This window comes from Lissotriton vulgaris, chromosome 2_1 (assembly GCF_964263255.1).
Source record: "Lissotriton vulgaris chromosome 2_1, aLisVul1.2, whole genome shotgun sequence".
NCBI classification, from domain to species: Eukaryota; Metazoa; Chordata; class Amphibia; order Caudata; family Salamandridae; genus Lissotriton; species Lissotriton vulgaris.
The window spans coordinates 147,545,425-147,563,575 of NC_141687.1; the positions used below are offsets into that span (position 1 = coordinate 147,545,425).

At 42.0% G+C, this 18,151-nt stretch overlaps 1 pseudogene; it reads left to right on the forward strand.

Moving 5' to 3' along the window:
* The first annotated feature begins 3,557 nt into the window (after positions 1-3,557).
* The window catches only part of LOC147729719 (exosome complex component CSL4 pseudogene), a 45,634-nt pseudogene continuing 31,040 nt past the window's right edge, over positions 3,558-18,151 (forward strand).

Below are 18,151 nucleotides of genomic sequence, written 5' to 3' on the forward strand. Positions count from 1 at the left end.
GGAAGGGTTTGATATTTCTAAGTGTCCTCGTCAAGTGGTTCGCCCCTTACAAACATTGCTGATATGAGTCTTCACACTCAGGTGCTTGTCCACTGTGACTCAGAGCGATTTGGCTGAGTCTATAATGATCGGAGTGCATTTGAGAGCAGTGAGGTGAGACTTCCAAAGAACGATCTCGGGGGTGTGGTTCGGTGGGGAGATGAGCAGGAACTCCGTTTTGGAGGCGTTGAGCAGGAGATGGTTCTCCGTTAACCAATTTTGAGTCGACGTGAAGATAGAATTTAAAATTCATACAATGTATGGTGTTACACAGATCCTATCTAATCCCAAAGAGACTACATCACATGTTCCCAGACACCCAACACTGCTGCCCACGTTGCAGGTCCGAGGAGGCGGGCTTTATTCACATGCTATGGGCTTGCCCTCAACTTTGTTATTATTGGGATGGGGTCCGAACCGCCCTTGGGGAGATTACACATTTGCAGATTAAGGACGACATGATGGAGTGTTTATTGGGTCTCCGCAAATGCTCAAGTACTTTGAAAGTTCAACTGCGCTTCCTTGACCTTGCTCTCATATTGGCCACACAAGTGATCACCATGAGATGGAAATCCCCAGGATACCCCATCTTACTTACATGGCAGGAAGAGGTGGTCCGCTGGTGTGGTGCCGAAAGCACGGCAATTAGGCACGAAAAGGCACGCGGATTACGAAAACACCCCATCTCCATGGAATGAGATTTCATGATGGAAGGTATTAAAACATTAGATCTTCTCCCACAACATATCAATTCTACCCCACAGTGACACCCGTTGTATGCGGTTCAAGGTTCACATAATGGTTAATTGTCCAAATCACATTATTGTCCGCACACCAGCAGTAGATCATACCAAGTGGTGTATAAACAAGTACACAAGGTTGAGTGGCACGTAGAAACTGACAGTCCAAGAGGGGGGTGTGGGGTTATATGTTAATGGGATTGTTTGGAAATACGTTGCATATTAAACAAAATGTTATTTTTTCATATTGTCTGTATGTATGTTGTCATAGATACGCAGAATACCTTATTTTTACCCAGGCTTATCCAAGCAGATCATTAGTATGCACATAGGAAACATTTGTACAGGATAAGAAAATAGAAAATGCCACAATGTACTTGATATGACAGCTCGAAATCATTCTATGGTGCTCAATAAAGTTTGTTTACAAAAACAATGATACCAATCACTGAGACCTGTCTCAAAAGCTGAAGATACGATGGCGTCCACAACATAAGGAAGGCCCTGCACCAGGAGCAGCTGGGTTACCTGAGACTGGCTGTGTAGTGGGGTCAGTGGGACACTGGCCCCATCCTTGTATGCACACTGTATTCCCTCTGTGGTGGCAGAGGTTTCCACAAATACTTTCAAGACCAATTTATACTTATGGTTCTTTATTCATAATTTTTCTTGAGTTTGTTATATGCATTTTGTTAATAGATTCATCCTTAGTGTATTATAGTACAATCCTTATGCGTATCCAATGCATTTCGGGGTATAATGCACCCCTTCATCAGGGAAAGGACTCTGAAAAAATAAATTGTGTGGGTCATAAATAACGTAACAGGCAAAATTAAATTATAACCGGCATAATAAGCATGCATCTCTAGCAGCGTAGATTAAGTGCTAAGATGTGGCCGTTGTTAATGCGAGGCACCTCTTAGTGACCCCGTTAACCCCCGGTGTGGTGAGTATGTTGCAAACGGTGGAGGTTACAGTGCTTACTTGTACTGTTCACAGGGGATGGTAGATTCCTAAAACGGAAAAACGTGAGGAACGTGTTAAATCGGTGTGATGTGTCTCGTGAATGCGAGCGTGTTAGTGTCGATTTCGAGCGTAAACTAACCTTAGGTTAATGCATGCGGTCCTCCTTTCTTAGTCGCTGGTTCTGGCGGAACGCCATTACCCGCGTTTGGCTTCGTTAAAGAGATGGTGGGAGTGGTTACATTGTGCGTTAAAGGAACAGTCTAGAGTTAGCGTGTGTGTTGTTAGGTGCAACATACGGTGCATTCTGGGAATGGTAGTCTTGTGACTACGGGCGGGTTAATCAGGTATGGAGAGTGGTACGATAGATTGGAGGTTTACGAGTGAATCATACGTGCATGTATAATGCGAAAAACAATATTCAAAAATTACGGAACAGTAAGAAACGATAAACAGCAAACATAAACGGCAAAAGTCCTTAGATCGATCAGGAGTCAATGACTCAGTCCTAGAGCAGCTTTTTAAAGGTAACAGGAAAATTCGATTCTTTCGTTGAGTCCCATTGGCTTCTGGGTTGAGAGTCTATAGATCCAGAAGTTTTCTCTTTGAAGTAAGAATTTAGTGTTGTCTCTACCTTCTACTTTAGCAATAGTTTCCAGTATTAAAAATTTCAACTGGGCAATGTTATGTTTTTCTTCGTGGAAGTGGACTGCAAGTGCTGATTTGATGTTTTTCAAGCGTATATTCGATTTGTGCTCAGTGAGTCTGGTTTTGATCTTGCGTTCCGTTTTCCCAATGTAAAGTTTGCCGCAAGGGCATTTCAGGGCATAAATTACGTTGCTGGTGTCGCATGTGGCGTTTACTTGTAACTTGATCTTGTTGCCCTTCATGGGATGATTGATTATGTTGCCTCTAATGATGCAGTTACAATTCCCACAGTTATGGCATGGTTTCGTTCCTGTGTAGGTGACTTGTTTGATGGGTTTTTGTCGTACAAGTTCCCCTAGGTTACGTGATCTGGTGTGTGCAAACAGCGGGGGTTCTAGGAAGATTTGGTTGAAGTCCGGTTCCAGGTTTAATAGTGGCCAATGTTGTTGAATGATCTTTTTGAATTTGTTGGTCATGGTAGAGAACTTTGAAACAATCACTACTCGTGTTTGCTGTTTTTTAGGACTAGATTCTAGTAGTTTTTGTCTTTCCAGGTTATTGATCCTCTGTATGGAGTTTTCAATAATCTTTTCCGGATAGCCTCTTTTGTGAAATTTCTGTGCCACTTCATTGATCCGCTGTGTTGTGTTTTGGGGGTTGGATGTAATCCGTTTTGCTCGTGCCATTTGGGAAAATGGTAAGTGCGTTTTCAAGTTGGATTCGTGAAAACTGCTGTAATGCAACATGTTGTTTCTGTCTGTCGGCTTTGTGTAAAGATCTGTTTCAAATTCTGTTCCTTTCAGAGTAACTTTAACATCCAAAAAATTCACACTGGTATTCGAAATTTCCCAGGTCAGTTGAATCCTTTCATCTATATTGTTGAATTCCAACAGTCTAGTTTGCAATTCCTCTTGGTTGCCCTTCCAGGCGATGAAAATGTCATCTATGTATCTCGTAAACAGTAATAGATGATCTGTCCAGTTTCTGTTCGTGAGGATGTGTTGCTCCTCGAAATATTGCATAAAGATGTTAGCATATGCTGGGGCTGCTGAATTGCCCATAGCCATGCCCACGAGTTGCTGATACCATGTGTTGTGATGTTTAAAATAACTATGGTACAACGTGAATAACATGAGTTCCATTAGGAAGGTTTGGAACGGTCGCTCAATGTCAGATTTAAGCAAGGCTTGTTCAATGGCTTCAATTCCCAAAGAATGGGGTATTGATGTGTACAGGGAACGTACATCCGCTGTACATAAGGTCAGTTCTTGGTTTGTTTCTACTTTGAGGTTCATGAGTTTGGTGATGAAGTGGGTGGTATCTTTCGTGTATGACTTCATATTTTGTACTGTGGGTTGAAGGTATTTATCCAACAATTGTCCGATAGGTTCATGGAGGCTCCCACATGTCGAGACTATGGGTCTCATGGGTGGGTCCATTAGGTTTTTGTGAATCTTTGGAACCATTCTTAGGATCGGGCTTCTGGGGTTGGATTTACTGAGAAAATTCTTGGTCTTGGTGTTGATTGTTCCCATTTCATGTGCTTTGTCTAGTATATTGTTTAGATTTTTGATGTATTCCATTGTGGGGTTTGCATTCAATTTCATGTAGGTGGTCTTGTCACCGATGTGTTCTAACACTTTCGATTCATACATGGTTGTATTCATGATTATTAGTGCGCCGCCCTTGTCAGCTTTGACACATGTGATGGTACAATTGTTGGCTATTTTTCTCAATGTAGTTAAGTCCTTTTGGGTGATGTTCTTGGTTTTGGTGCGTTTAGGGTTAAGTTTGTTGAGATCCTGCTTGACTCTGTTTTCGAATAGATCTAATGTTTTATGGCTGATCGGTGGCTGATATGTACTGTGGGGTCTTAACCCGAGAAGTTGGTCTGGTTCCACTTTGGTGGTGGGAGGTAACACATTATCAAAAAAATGGCGAAGTCGGAGTTTCCTCATGAGTTTAAAAAAACTGACTTCCAGTTCCAAAGTGTTGGAATCCGTGGTGGGTACAAATGACGTTCCCTTCTGTAAGAGGCTGATTTCTTGTTGGGTAAGGTGGTGATCACTGATATTGATTACTAGTTGTTCTGTGTTCTCTTGGTTGGTTTGTCCTTGATCGTTCCCGTTGTACTCCTCGTGGTGGGTGGTTCTTTCCTTGTTTCTTTGTCTTTTGTTCTTTCCTCTCCGGGGTCGCCTTTTTGGGTTTGGCCCTGTTCTAAAAAAGGACTTTGGTCCGGTACATGGCTAGTCGTGGGTTGTTGTGCTCTGCTTGTATCTGGTTCTGATGGTGTTTGTTGGGGTCTCTTGGTTCTTTGAGCGCTGTCGCTATCAGATGACGAGGTGTCTGTTTGTGATGTATACGGTTTGTTCCGTCTTTTTTGGGCATACACTTCCGCCCATGTATAAACTTCTCCGAGTTTATAATCGAGAGTATCTCTCCTATATTTGCGTATTTTTCGTTCGTTAATGTCTTTAGTATGTTTGTCCATTTGGGTTTGGATGTCGTCCAATATATCTTTTAATTCATCCTCTGTTAACATTTTAGACAGTTCAGTAGATGTTTCCTCAATTTCTCTGGTTAATTCACCAAGTATTCCGGATAATTCTTCTATAATTAGAAGGATCAGATCAAGTGAGCATTTGTTTAAAATCTCAAACCACCTTTCTTGGAAGGTTTTAGAGTTCTTGCAGAGCGATGGTCTAAGGGCATCTCTTTAACGAAGCCAAACGCGGGTAATGGCGTTCCGCCAGAACCAGCGACTAAGAAAGGAGGACCGCATGCATTAACCTAAGGTTAGTTTACGCTCGAAATCGACACTAACACGCTCGCATTCACGAGACACATCACACCGATTTAACACGTTCCTCACGTTTTTCCGTTTTAGGAATCTACCATCCCCTGTGAACAGTACAAGTAAGCACTGTAACCTCCACCGTTTGCAACATACTCACCACACCGGGGGTTAACGGGGTCACTAAGAGGTGCCTCGCATTAACAACGGCCACATCTTAGCACTTAATCTACGCTGCTAGAGATGCATGCTTATTATGCCGGTTATAATTTAATTTTGCCTGTTACGTTATTTATGACCCACACAATTTATTTTTTCAGAGTCCTTTCCCTGATGAAGGGGTGCATTATACCCCGAAATGCATTGGATACGCATAAGGATTGTACTATAATACACTAAGGATGAATCTATTAACAAAATGCATATAACAAACTCAAGAAAAATTATGAATAAAGAACCATAAGTATAAATTGGTCTTGAAAGTATTTGTGGAAACCTCTGCCACCACAGAGGGAATACAGTGTGCATACAAGGATGGGGCCAGTGTCCCACTGACCCCACTACACAGCCTGTTACATTGGATGTCGCGGGACGCTTGACATCACTCGTATAGCACCTAAAACTTTGAATCAACTAGAACAGTAAATCAGCTGTGCGCCAGCCCTACTCACATTACCTGAGACTGGGACAGGATGCTAGTATTTCTATAACTGGAGGGTAAATTTTCTCGGTAACATAACTCAGAACAACTAGAAAGCACTTCCACTAGTCTAGGGCAATGACTCAAGCTTAAGCTAGGTATTGACTTTAGAAGACCACCTATATCTGGTTCAAAGCGTCCTGCCAACTGATTTTCGAAAAGCACTGTCAGGAACTACAAAACACCCTGACTGTCAGTTACATTAGAGTCTTTGATGTCGTAACTGAAAGATATTGCCTTGTCCATAAACGTATCAGAACTATCCATGGCCAAGACAAATTTAGACGTCAAATCTGTGTGCAAAGTGCTGGAATCTTTTTAAGTGAGGATTGATGATGCTGACAAGAGACTTGAGAAGATGGAAAACCAACTAATCAGTTGCCCTGGTGGGTGTGTTGATATCTAGAACCTGCTCAAAAAGTCACAGACCCAGAATACCAAAGCTGTAGAGAATCTTCAGAGTTCCTGAGAAGAGAGAAGTTGATTATATGTTGGTCTTTTTGGGATACTTCATTCCAACATTGTTTAATATCATTGTGACAAGTCGTTAAAATTCCAGACCACACACAAGTAAAGCCTGCAACATCAGAAAGATCCCAACAAAATCTGAGAAGTCGTAGCCTACCTTCTGAAACACAACCAAGCTAGATGCATCCTGTCTATAGCTAAGAGACGGAACACTTATACTAAAGATCACACAATATGTATAGCTGTAGGCTATACGTATGAAACTAACATTATCGTGACAAAACTGAAGCCAGCACTCAAAAATGAGATATAAAATATATCCTGTAGGGACCGGTGACAAAATCTATCAATTTAGATGGGCACACACAAGAATATTACAACCTAGGAGACCTTAGGTAATTAGTGGAATCATTGGAATCCATAACAATACAGGTTTCACAAAATTAGATCAATGAACATATAAAAAGTCTGCCAGAAGCCACGGCAACAGGTCCTTAAGAAGACCATACAATATCAAAATCACACCATCATTCAGAGAAGATGGGGCCTCTTCAAAATAATGTCTACAGCAGGCCATCCTTTAATGACTTTGTGACAGAGATAAATCTAGGTCACCACTAAAACTGAAAGATGACTGTTAATCCCAAAACAGCAATGCATGATATCCCTAAATACTGCTACAATGTAAAAGTTAATACCCAGATTGTTTATTCCATGCTTTCTATATGGGAAGCGGCAACGCAATATAATTTCCATGGAGCAGTGGTTAGGCTCTTCACTATTTAGCCCTCCCTTTTAAAGTTGAGATAGCTCACATTGCTTTGAAGTGATTCATACACCATCCATATCTTGTAGACACATTTTATAACCATCCTTCTCCACAAATCATTATCATCAATAGGTCCAAATGTACTGAATACTGTCACTAATGGCATTCTGGATCCATCTCGGTGACCTAAGTTCAGGAACGATTGGCACCACCTAAAAGACTAAAGCCCTCATGTCCGGTTACTCACCGGTAATCTTCATTACTCCGAGTCCTGGTCTTCCCTCTCCATTCCTGAGTCCGTCCCTCTCTCCCTGTTTCTGTTTATCGAGATTGATTTGTGTTTTTCTTTTTCGTTTGTTTGGTATTCTGAGGATATATGGTTGACGCAATTCCCCCTTTATGCATGCCGGGCCAGGTAGGCGGCGCCATATTGAAGGATATGTTTGACTATGCTAGGTAATAGGTTTCTGTAGAGCAGACAAGCTGCTTCTTGGAAAGAAATGGGATGGGAAGATGGAATAGGAGGTAATTACGGGTTGGCTACCGTTGTGCAGCATAACTATTGCATCCAGGAAAAACCGCCAAGAGGTGTTTGGTATTTATTCTGGGCAATAGTTATCACCTATTCGCGTTTGGGAGTCTAATATGTGGAATTTGATGCTTTCCGCACCAACATCCACTCATGCAGTCAAATCCTGGGCATTTCCACAGATAAATAGGTTTGACCTGCTGATATTTACCAGAAAACGTATAATTCTGGTATGTGTGATGAAAGGAGGTACCACACATATTGGAATGTATTCGTACACTGTAATTACTGCCTTAATGTTAAATCATTCATTCCAATACACCTAACACCTTACTCACGGAAGACAAGGAAATACACATTGTTGTTGCATGTGTGGGGCACCAATTTCAGAATTGATCACTTTCTTATTGGTGGTGATCTACTCCCACAACTGTTGTATAACCATATTTAGAGAACTGCTGCAGAGCTCAACATCTGTAGCAATCAGCCGACCATTACAGTCATAAACTGGAAATCCCAGAATTAGTGTCATTAGAATATGCTATATGAGAAGGACTGACTGACATACAGTCTGACCAATAAAAGGGTGCAATAAGCTCCAAGTACACAACACTAGAAGACACAAAAGAAATATGGAGGTCAACTCACAAAGCGCTGCAGTGAAACATCCTCTAATTTATGCCACTCACATCTCCAGATAAATAGGAGTGTTTTGAGTGGCCAGAATGGTTTATGGGGAGAATATTGCTCATTAAGCAAATGAACATAGACGCCCTAATTAGGCCCTCTGAATCTCTGCAAGAAGAATTCCGTCTTGTGGTAATACCCATATGGAAATATGTGCAACCAACTCAATGTAAACGTAAGATTTACATGGACGCAACTTGAGAAAAGTCTAATGGATTGCTTCCATCTCAGAGTGAAACGTCGACCACCTTCCCTCGTCAGCCCATGAAATGTTCATTTGATGCTTCATATTTGGCATCACATACACTTGGGCTAAGTGGTTGACACACCTTCTAAGGCCTCGCCACGGGTTATTGCATTAGAACAACTGTTTTATCATTTTGTGGTCTGTGCTATTTGTTCATGCTTCGGTGAAAAATATTTCGTGTTTTACAAGTTAGTGTTGAAAAACCTAAACTGTAATGACCATAGATTAATAAATCATCCAATATTATGTGATTTCATACAGAAAAAAACGTATGTGTGCAAAATAAATTACGGTACTTATTTTATACGCCAACAGAGAATATGCATTTTCATAGATATTTCATATATTTCATTCATTGTATGGCCAAAATGTCACTGTAAGCAATTTAGTTGAACGTGGAGTGCATTCTGTGCGAATAACCGCCAATGAGGTGTTTGGTATTTATTCTGGGCAATAGTTATCACCTATTCGCGTTTTGGGAGTCTAACATGTGGAATTTGATGCTTACCGCACCAACATCCACTCATGCAGTCAAATCCTGGGCATTTCCTCAGATACATAGGTTTGAGCTGCTGATATTTACCAGAAAACGTATAATTCTGGTATGTGTGATGAAAGGAGGTACCACACATATTGGAATTTATTCGTACACTGTAATTACTACCTTAATGTTAAATCATTCATTCCAATACACCTAACACCTTACTCAAGGAAGACAAGGAAATACACATTTTTATTGCATGTATGGGGCACCAATTCCAGAATTGATCACTTTCTTATTGGTAGTGATCTACTCCCACAACTGTTGTATAACCATATTTAGAGAACTGCTGCAGAGCTCAACATCTGTAGCAATCAGCCGACCATTACAGTCATAAACTGGAAATCCCAGAATTAGTGTCATTAGAATATGCTATATGAGAAGGACTGACTGACATACAGTCTGACCAATAAAAGGGTGCAACAAGCTCCAAGAACACAATACTAGAAGACACAAAAGACATATGGATTCAACTCACAAAGCACTGCAGTGAAACATACTCAAATTTATGCAACTCACATTTCCAGATAAACAGGAGCGTTTTCAGTGGCCAGAATGGTTTTTGGGGAGAATATCGTTCATTAAGCGCCTAGAGACCTGTTGGTGAGTTGGCGCTATAAAAAGACCAAGTTAACAATAACAATAACAACTAAGCAAATGACCATAGACGCCTTAATTAGGCCCTCTGAATCTCTGCAAGAATTCCGTCTCGTGGTAATACCCAAATGTATACGTAAGATTTACATGGACGCAACTTGAGAAAGGTCTCATGGATTGCTTCCATCTCAGAGTGAAACGTCGACCACCTTCCCTCATCAGCCTATGAAATGTTCATTTGATGCTTCATATTTGGCATCACAGACACTTGGGCTAAGTGGTTGACACACCTTCTAAGGCCCCGCCATGGGTTATTGCATTAGAACAACTGTATTATCGTTTTGTGGTCTGTGCTATCTGTTCTGACTGTTCATACTTCGGGGAAAAATATTTCATGTTTTACAATTTAGTGTTGAAAAACCTAAACTGTAGTGACCATGGATTAATAAGTCATCCAATAGTATGTGGTTTCATAATGAAAAAAACGTATGTGTGCAAAATAAATTACGGTACTTACTTTATACGCCAACAGAGAATATGCATTTTCATAGATATTTCATATATTTCATTCATTGTATGGCCAAAATGTCACTGTATACAATTTAGTTGAACGTGGAGTGCATTCTGTGCGACTAATTTATAGAATTACAGAATCAATCACACAAAATAATTCCTTCAGGAGTTCCGTTTTTTCTATTTAAACTTCTAAGAACTCAGTCTTAAATGTATTGAAAGATGTGCACGCCCTGGTGTGGTGCTGCACCATTTTCTACTGTGCATGCAGGACGTTTTGTTGGTAAGCAAATGCATGCTTGGGTATAAAGATGTCATCTGAGAAATGGAAAGTAGTAGGGCCTGACAACACTTCTGCAGAGACACTGAAGGCAGATATTGGAACATCAGTAGACATGCTTTAGCTCACGTTTGGAAGGATCTGGGACGATTGGCTACACCTGGAGTCAGATTAAAAGAAAAGCCCAGGACAAAGACGGCGGGAGAGTCCTGGTTGATCGGCCGCACCCCAGGAGGAGTAGCAGTCGTAGGTAAGTTAGTAAATGCACACTGTTTTGCACCACACAAGCAATGCAACGAAAAACCTTGTAAATAACCTCTCCCCAGCACTCTCTTTCTGGATCAAATCAGGTATGTTTATGGTAACGCTGCCTCAGAACAGTCTGTCTCTGTATGAAGGCTTAAAAAAATATTTATATCCTTTCTGAAAATGTGCACGTGCTGGTCCTCTGTACCTACACTGTCAGAAACAAGAGTCCCAACAAGCAAGATCTATGTAGTCTAACTATCTCTCCCCTGAAACTTTTAGAATGATATGATAGTGCACGGTGATTGTCGGGTACAAATGACAATCTCTAAGAGGAAATAAACAACCAAAAATGCCAATACTGATAGCTAGTTAACACACCTTGGACGGACACGAAAGCCACTGGTCAGTCTGTGTCCTGAATAATCAATAATCTTTATTTCATTTGAAAAGACAATTCATTACATGTTACCCTCTTTCTCAAAGGAAACACCGCAAGTTTTTTTCAGAAGAAAATTTTAGCAAAAAATCAACAACCCACTTGATATTTACACAACAAAATAAATCTAATTGCAACAAACCAAGATCAATACATAATCAAACAATAATTCACTTATCCCAACCATTCAACATTCATACAGTGTTCTCTCAAGCACTCTCTCTCACAATCATACACACACTCATGTACCACTAACACGTAAAAAAATATTAAGCAGTTTGAACTGGCTAGGGGGTCTAAGACGAAACAATGTCACAAATTAATAACAAGGCTTGGCTGTGCCCATAATCATAAGAAACACTAATGAATTTTGGTACACGATTTAAATCGCACAAAGCCAGCCTTAGCTGTCACAACAGCACATTCGTTTGGTTCACCACACTAAAATACACGGGTCTAGCCGTTTCGAACCCCGTAAGTTTTGTGGGGGGTTCGCCTCAGGAGCAAAAAAGAGACTATTTTGTCATCCAGTGATGGACAATAAAGTTACGGAGGAACCAGGAACAATTTATAGGTTCAGAGCAAAAAAGCGTTGCGGCATGCGGTGGTAAAACCGGACAGAAGTATGAGTTGATGTTATTAGTCTGAAGGTTCAATTGACAAAAATATAGCTGTTGCTGAAAGTCGAGTAGGGATGCACCGAAAAACCTTGTAAATAACCTCTACCCCAGCACTCTCTTTCTGGATCAAATCAGGTATGTTTATGGTAACGCTGCCTCAGAACAGTCTGTCTCTGTATGAAGGCTTAAATAAATCTTTATATCCTTTCTGAAAATGTGCACGTGCTGGTCCTCTGTACTCACACTGTCAGAAACAAGAGTCCCAACAAGCAAGATCTATGTAGTCTAACTATCTCTGCCCTGAAACTTTTAGAATGATATGATAGTGCACGGTGATATGACAACCTCTAAGAGGCCCATAAACGAATGGTCATTATTGGCCAGTTAAGACCCAGCTGGATAATAGAAAATGTTTTTCTTAAAGATACAATGTAGAATAGTATTTTAAAACCCGGCAAGTTTAGAACTATTCACAACAACTACAATAAATTACTCATTAGTATTTCTGTTCTATAAAACTAGAATATTTCGTTTATGCACGTAAAGGAAAATTAAGGGCCATATGTATCAAAATCCTCTTTTGCGATTCTCAAATAGCGATTTTTTGCTAATCGCTATTTGAGAATTGCAAAATGCTCTGTATGTAGGATTTGCAATATATTTTGAAAACCCTTTATAATCCTTAATTGTGAATCTCAAATTGTGATTCGCAATTAAGGCCCATAGGAATGAATGGGAAGACATTCTCAATTTGCGATTAGCAATTAGAGAATCGCAAATTGAGAATGCAATTTCAAGGGTGCAAGGGTGTCAAAAGGACACCCTGTTGCACCCCTGAAATAAGCATAGGTGCACATGTGGTGCACATACATGTCCTAAGGGCATGTATGTGTTTCACATTGCACTTTGAAAAATGCAAAAAAGAAAATTTTGCTAATTTGCGATTCCTTAAGGCCAAATTCACTTTTTTGTGCTTCTTACATTGCATTTAAGGAATAGCAAAATTTGTGATTCCTAAAATGCAATTGCAAAATAAGGAATCGCAAATTTTGCAATTCCTTATTTTGCATACAGATTTGCCTTCATACATACAGCCAGATTCATGAAGCTGAATTGGCTCGCAAAGGGCCAGATTCTCAGAATCTGGCCCTTTGCGAGCGCAATTATTGCATTTGGGATTCATCATCCCAAATGCAAAAACCGGTAATAGCAATTTCGCTACTTTGCGAGGAATTACATTTAAGGAATCTCTATTTGAGATTCCTTAAATGCAATTCATCATCCATTTTAAAATTGCGAATTCGCAATTTCGGCCCGCTATTTACCGCGAGGTCAAACCTCGTGGTAAATAGCGAAAACTTAGAAAAATGCTTTTAAAAGCATTTTTCTAAGTTGCATATTGCACACACACATGTCCTTTGGACATGTGTGTGTGCAACACCTGTTTAAATTTGCATTTAAGGGGTGCTACAGGGTGTCCTTTGGACACCCCTGGCAACCTTTAAATCGCTATCTTATTTGCGATTAGCAATTTGCTAATCGCAAATAAGGAATGTGTAGGAATCGCATTTTTTTTGCGATTCCTACATGAATCCCGTTTTGCGAGTCTTTAATAGCGATTCCTTATGAATCGCTATTAAAGACTCGCAAAACGGGTCTTTGATGAATCAGGCTGATAGCACTTAGCAAAATTGCGATCGCAAACGCCGAAATTCTGCAAATTTCTGCGTCTGCCATCGCAATTTTGCTTGATACATATGCACCAAAATTCGCAATAATAACGCAAGTTGAACATTTGGGAAAGACTTTCCTTATCGCTGTCATTTTTTCCTTCAGTAGCTGCTGTTAAAAACTAACACTGAAATACGTTCAGCCTGCAATCCTCAAAGTCACACAGTTGTTTAAAAAAAAGAGTAAATAAAGATAAAATAATTAAAGGTAATGGAAATCAAGATAAAATAAAGTACGCGTTTGTCTTAAATGATCATATCTAGCAATACCGAGAAAGTCCCGGTTTCAGAAAACTTTCCTCTACAACAGTCCATACAGGAAGTGGTTACCACTTTAAAGGAAGGAGTTTGTGTTTTGGAGAAGTGTATCCAAGGCTCTGTTGTTGACTTGTTAGGTCAAGCACCATAAAAAAGAGGTAGCAGCAAAGGAAAGCAGTTTCAGTTTCAAAAAAGATTAAGAGCATCATATGGCAAGAGCCTGGACCGAGCAGTGAGGTCATTGGCGTGTGACACTTTACATACAGGTTAGCACTCCCACTTTAGGCGGGAGACGTATTCTAAGCTAAAAGATCCAATTTTATGTTCTCTTACCTAAAACGTCCTCCACTCCAGTGTAAATTGAAAGGAAATTACATTTCCGTATTCTCCACCTCCACCCCCTCCCCGAGGGTTCCATTGTCTATTCAGCCGGCTGCCGGATAAACAGCAGAAAAACGCCACTATCTCCCCTGACTTGGGCTAAACAGTAAAGACTTTGCACTATTTGTCCAGCGGTCGGATTCACAGTGTGGAGGAGGTATTTGATTACTTGCACCAATCTTAGGTTGAGTAATACACTGACAGAGGCTTTGCCATAGAAACTCACGGAATTCTTGAATTAAGGCGACATGTGTCCTCATGTCCCAACCCCACGGTACTACTACTTAAGGTAGCTTCAAAATAGATGTATTTCAGAAGCTCAATGATTGTGTTTATGAATGTTTTAAGAGATATATAATGGCGCAACTGATTCTGAGAGAATCGTTGCTTATGTTCCTAAGTGTGTGAAAGGATGCATGGTGTTGTGACTGTGTGTAGAGTGACACAATAGAGCATTGTCCACGGGGGTTGTGTGAATGCGCGATGGAAGGGAATGGGAGTAAGTGTATTGTGGTTGGAGTTTGTTTGTATGAAGGTAGGTGCCTTGGAGTGTGAAAGTGCCTGTGTGGGTGTATGATGGTGGCTGTTTAGGCATTTGATGGGGGTGGGTGCGGCCATTTGAATATAATGCTAATCTTTTGTAGCAAGTGTGTAAGCACATACTAATGATTATAGGGACATAGTATGGCAGATGTGTAGTCATGTTTGATGTTGGATGGATTTCTCTACTCTGGGGGGGCGTGGTTAATTTGTGCTCATGTGTGGAAGCGGGCCCCACTGGCACTTATTTGTGGGGGACCAAGACTCTTTCTATCCCTCACATGGGTAGCGGTCCTGTATCCGGACTGGATGCCCTTCTAGCCCGCACTTGTCCCACCTCTCCCTCTCTTCAGCTTTCTTGCAGTTGCACATGTGATTGTGGTGTCTGTGACAGTCATGCTGGAACACTTTTCAGAGGTGGGTGCTGCCTTCAATGGTACAAGATACACAGATTATGGACGGAACGCAGAGCAAATCAAACATTCACCCCCAGTCAAGAGATCTGGGTTAAATCCATTGTTCTTTAGTTCTCTTCGCCACCCCAGTTTGGACCCAGCCATATGCACATCAGTCTTGACCCTGTGCCTCATGGGAACAGTCCAGCCCGAACTGCCAAGCCAGGTCCTCTCTGGAACGGAAACAAGCATCCTGGGACCGGTTTTGGGGCATCACACCTCATCAGCCAGGCTAGCTTGTATCCAGTGGCACAGTGAGCCCGGGACCCACGTCTGGGCATAACCGGCGCACTTAGGGCGAGAAAGCAAAAGATACATAGATGATGGAACATCACTGAAGTCATAGGGATTATGATAAATGCAAGTGTCATACAAAGAATAAATATAGCAAATGAGTCACGGTCATTCAGCAGGAAAGTGGTAAGGGTGTGGTAAGTAGCGCTTTGTGCAGTTACAAAGCACATGTCAGAGCATGATGTGGTAGTGCACCATAATTTACATACAGAACATTTTCCACAAAATTCACACTGGTATTCACTTTTGTTGATAATCAACTTTATTCTTTTATTGGTAACAGATAAATTCATTGGTAGCAGATTAAGCACATTATTATGATGAAATACAATCAAGGAAAGCAGACAAAAATATTCTGGACCCAAAGGTAGTGAGTGTGACATTCGCATATTACTACACAAGTACAAGACCCCTCAAACAGGTAACAAATTGAACCATTTAACCCACACTTTGCCGAAGAGTTCAGGACATCCCCGGGGCTCAAAGAGGGGTTCCTCCTGGGCTCCGCACCAATCCACCCCTTTCCTCCATTTCCGCACAGTCGGTGACGTGACCTGGGACCAGAGCGTTGCTATATCTCTCTTCACCACCACTGTCCCTAGGAGACGCTTATCTGCCCTGGATCCGTCAAGGCCATCAAACACTCCCAAAAGCAGGCACTTCGGGTCGTGGGGGACCTCCCACCCGAGGGCGTGTGTGAGCTCGAGCTCCACCTCTCCACCAGAATGACGCCAAAGCAGGACACTGCCATACCAAATCATAGAAATCAGCTGGAGCGTGATCGCAGTGCGTGCAGGCATGGGAGGATCGCATGCGGGCACTGAAAAGTTGTGCCGGGGTGAGATATGCCGCATGGAGGTAGTAGAGTTGGATGAGGCGTAACTTGGAGGATGTTATCAACGTTTTGCGAGCCATAAGGGCATCCCTCCAATCAGCCTCCTCCAGGGGACCCAGCCACCCCTCCCAGCGGGCCCGGAGCCGATCTAAGGACGCAGGGATTTTGTTCACCAGTGATCGGTAAATTCGAGACACCCCCCCTACCCCCCACCCAGGTTCCCCATTATCACCTGGGCCTCTAAGGGACTGAATTCCGAGAAGGAGTTGGGGGATGGAATGTGAGTGTGGAGGGCGTGTCTGAGTTGTAAATATTTATCAAATTGGGAGGGGAGGAGGGTGTGACGCTGTTGTAGGTCTGCGAAAGATCTAATGTGATCTCCCATCCACACGTCTCCAAGTAGCGAGATCCCGATGAGATCCCAGCGACGTAAATCCCGTACGTACGAGACCTCCCGCAGCCATGTCCCACTCCACAGAGGCGTCTGCCTGGTGAGCCTCCGGTCCCACTGCGCATGGTGGAGGGTTGTACGCCAGGCCATGGGCACCGTCCTGGTGACAGGGGGTAGAGCCTGCGGCACCGGGCTGCCATACAGGAAAGCCTGGATCCGCGCGAAGTCCATCGCCCTGAGTTCCACCCGGTACGCCGGGTTGGACCAGCCACCTGCGAACCAATCGTGGATCACAATGAGCTTCGTGGCCTGGTAGTAGAGATGGAGATTGGTCACCCCCATGCCCCTGTCAAAGGGGGGATACGACACTGGCATTCACTTTTACTGATAAAACTACCTAGTGCACAATTCATATTGTGCAAATCAGTTTTCAGCAAATATATATAATTTGGGCATCACCAAGTAAAGTCTCTTAATTTTTTTGGAGCATATTACAAGTGTTTTTTCCATCACACTTTGGAATTACTGATAAAATGTGCTTCATTTGTGCTTTTATGATTGCTGATATACTGTGAAATATTTGTTCAGTTGTGTTACAGGATTTGAACCCCTTCCATGCTGATGACGGCCCCCAGCCGTCATGCACTACGGTGCTCGTGTGCTGATGACGGCTGGGCGCAGTCATAAACCCGCCCACTCGCGATTCTGCCGCACAGGCGTAGAATCGCGGCCGCATGGAAGGGGTTAAATGTTACTGGTTAGAAACCATTGACATCCAACAGCCTTTCCTTTCACACTCCTGGTACCCGAGCAAGACTGTCAGTTAGCTCACTTTAATATCCTCTAACTTTGCCCCAGAGAAGAAAAAAAAATCTCCATGTTAAAAGAATAAGCAACAATGTGTCAGAAGTTACAGCCTGACATTTGACCTCAGTCTCAGATGGTACAGGTGATGTGACCAAATAAGAACATTTAAAGGTATCTGTAATGTTCATTCACCTTCTGAACTCCAGCATGTTTATTTTGAGGGTGCTGCAGCACTCCCTCCACCCACGTCTACTTCTAGCGCCTATGGTCAGTGAAATCACACATTGCATACTATAGGATCCATTCATGCTGCAGCCGCGTCCACACACCCTTATATCGGCCGTTCCTATTGGATAACAGAATCCACTAGGTGGGTCGCGCATGCAATGATGTTTATGTGCAATTGATTGCATGCCAGTTCATGGAATATGCTTTATTAGAAGATTGGAATGTTTGGAGCTCCATTGAAGATAACAGAGTAGCTCGGCGCTTATAATGGCTGGTATAACCCAGAGGGCCAATATTCCAATTAAGGTGTTCACGTTTTTCTCTTTTTAATCTAGAACATTCTACCCAGAGTAGGTGGAATGTTCTAAAAGACTTATAGTCTTTCTGCTTGTAAAAGACACTGTCCTGCGGT